Genomic DNA, 3,458 nt, shown 5'->3' on the forward strand with positions numbered 1-3,458 from the left:
AGAGAGATCCATGGCACAACACCATACATGGAGGTCAGAGGTCAACTGTTGAGAATCAGCTCTTTCTTTCTGCCAAGGCTTCCAAGACTGAACAAGCAAATGCGTTTACCCGCTGAGCCCCTTGCTTGTTTTCAATGTGTTGAGCAGCAAACACAGGGTCCAGAGAACAGAACCCGATTTTCATGGTGAGACAGAAAGGAAGCTCTGGGTTCAATGCCTCAAGTCCATCTCAGGAAACTTGCTGAGAGAACCAAGTAAGTGTGCTCACCTGCTGAGCTGGGCTTCTTCAGTCCCTCTACTTCACACTTGAGGCTCTAGGAACACTCGGGGATCTCTAGAGGAACAGAACTGATAAAGGATACTTCCTTCCCTGACCACCCAGCCTCTATGGTCTCCAGAGAAAGCTGATCTGTCTCCATGGTGACCCAGCACTCTGTGTTGACATTACCTGTTGATCGCAGGGCTGCCAGCTAACCACTCCATGTCTTGTTCATGCATTTGCATACTCTCTTGGGCCCAGTAAATGAGCCTGGAAGTTTTGTTTGTTTGTTTTGAGACAAGGTCTTTCTGCATAGCTGAATTATGGATGTTTATTCCCTCTGTAGACCAGGTTGGCCTCAAACTCACAGAGATCCCTCTGCCTCTGCCTCCAGAGTATCGGGATTAAAGGTTGCGCCACCAGACCCTGCAACAGGTTGTAAGTTTTGAAGGGTAGGCAAAAGCCCAAGACGGACACTCAGTGCATATTTACTGAGAGGAATGGAGCAGAGAGGAGTGTACAAAAGTTCTCATTTTAGAGGTGCATTCACATAGAAGTCCACAAGATGGCAGTGTTTCTACGCAAGGAAAGAAATGGTTTGCCAGTTTGGATGATACTGAACACAATCAATGAACCATCTCCCAGAAACAACAGAGAGGATGAATACTACATACTCAGAGCAAATGCTTCGAGTTCACTGGAGCAATTAAACTCTCCTTTCTGCTTGCCATCCTGATGCCGCACTGTGCCTATTACAAGAACAACAATTTACATCAGGTGCAGGGCACTCCTAACTTGTGTGATGTAACATCAGGAGTTCAAGCTCCTCTTCAACTATATAGAAAGTACAAGGTCAGTTTGAGCTACACAGAAATGCTACTCAAAAAAAAAATTAAGACTGTCAGTAGTGGCACACACCTTTAATTCCAGCACTCTGGCGGCAGAGGCCAGCCTGGTCTACAGAGAGAGTTTCAGGATAGCCAGGGCTACACAGAGAAGCCCTGTCTCGAGAAACCAAACTAAATCAACAATTTCCTTATTTTATGGGTGTGCTAGTATAATCATAACTGAAGTTCCGATGCTCTGCTCTGGCGATGTAGCCCACCACTGAGCTCCTGTCTTTGGCACTCTCAGCTAGGAGTGTCTTCACAAGCTCGTCACAGTTATTTCACACATAGAAAATATTTTCACACACAATTATATGCAACTCTTGTAACAGGCTTCCAGACCTTAAGAGGCACAACTGACTCCATGATGGAAGTATCATTCATAAAAACCAGCCAAAATGAAAACGAAGACCTAATCCACCAAAGTCTGTGGTTCTGGAAAAGTCTCTAAAGGTACTGACCTTAGTGTAATGGTCTGTCCTGTCTCTCTAAGAGACAAGCCATGCCCACTCCCTCCCCATCTGCTGAGGAAAGCTGATTTTCAGCTTCCAGCCTGAGTCTCTTCCTTTCCCGTCTCCCTCTCGAAGAGGCAGCTTCTGTCTCTCCCTTCTCTCTTCTCTCTTCTCCCTCTCCCTTTCCCTCTCCCTCTCCCTCTCCCCCCCTCTCTCTCTCCTCTTCTCCTTCTCTTCCTTCCCTTCCATACTTCCATAACCCAAAAGCATGGCGTGTCTCTCGCCCACCTCCAAGACCAGCCGCCTTTGGAGACCTGTAGTGTGGTCTTGTGCACCGTCCCTGCCTGGGACTGACTGTTCTGGGGCCTGCTGCCTACCCCCTGCTCGGGGACCTGCAGTGTGGTCTCATGGCCGGCTGCTTACCCCCGCTCGGGGACCTGCGGTGTGGTCTCATGGCCCGCTGCCTACTGCAGCCACTTGGAATTCACAGCATTTTAAATTTTACCTTTACACTTGGTCTTTGGTTTCTGTAGCTCTGCTTCTAGCTGACTGTTCTTGTTAGCTGAAGCATGTCAACCCAGAACATGGTTTTTGTGCTTAAAAGTTCACCCTGAGAAAGGTTTCGGCCTGTACTTGGGTCCTGAACAACCCAGTGTAGTCGCCAGCTGGTTAACACGGACTTTCTGTTGGCTTATACCCATGTCCAAGTAGTCTTCTCTGATGGATACCCAATAACTCTATAGTACTTTTCCAAGAGAATGGAAACATTGGTCCAAACCAAGACATACTCAGAAGATTACATCAGACAAAACAGAACACAAGGGACAACCGTTCTGTTCCCTCGCCTCGCCTGTAGGGACAAACATCAGTTTGGAATGAGAGGAGCAGGACCATTTGTGACATTGGCTGGACCTGGGGACCCTGCTCTGTTAGGTGACAGAATCCAGGCTAAAGAATGTGCACCATGTGCCTCTTCTAAGACTCAGCTCTCTGAGCAGGCTGGGCTCTGCGAACTGGCATGTGTGAGGACACTTGGGAAGGGGACAGGTTTCTTTCAGGATCATGCAAATACTGATTTTGGTGGGTGTCACAAAGGCTCTGGGTTTGTCTAAACATATCTAAAGGCACTTCAGAAATGGGCTCATTGTATATTGTGTGTATCTCTTGAATTATGGAGTTGGTGTGACCTTTTATTGCACAGCACAGACCAAAGCGAGGCAAGACTAGCACACTGTGTCTGCTCTTCATGCAGCAGAACCTCGGCCAAGCAGATGATGTGGTGACAGACAGGGCAGCCTTGCTGAGATGCTGAGCCCAGTGGAGCCCTGCAGGTCCATCTCTAGGGACAGAGATGATGGCTATTCTCTTCCCAGACACAGAGAGAACCTTGGGGCAGCTGCTGTCCAGGCCTGAGCATTCGAACCTCTAATGTGACCTAGAAAAATTAGTAAATACAAGAAAACTCTGCAGAGCCATTCAATAGTAAAAGTGTAACTGTTCCTCGAACCCCAAGCTCTACATGGGACACTTCAAAAGTTTCCAAAGAGGAAAATCCCACAACCAACAACCTACCACCCCCCTTTGGAGGAGCCCTGTTCCCTCACCTGTAGGGACAAAAAGAAAGAGCTAGTGTCTTAGTGGTGCACAGCTTGGCATCACCACCGCAGTTAGGATTGAGACTAGAAGACCACACATCCCTTTAACATCCTGTGAAAACCCATTCCCCCATTAACCAGAAGGAAAGAAGAAGGCTGTCTCCACTGCAGACCATAGCCCTGGTAAGTCCAGGCAAGGGACCAAGAAAACACCACAAGAATTCATTCCTGGGAAAACAAAACATAAAACTAAGCAGGGCGGTGG

The sequence above is a fragment of the Microtus ochrogaster genome, unplaced genomic scaffold (genome assembly GCF_000317375.1).
Source record: "Microtus ochrogaster isolate Prairie Vole_2 unplaced genomic scaffold, MicOch1.0 UNK41, whole genome shotgun sequence".
Taxonomy (NCBI): domain Eukaryota; kingdom Metazoa; phylum Chordata; class Mammalia; order Rodentia; family Cricetidae; genus Microtus; species Microtus ochrogaster.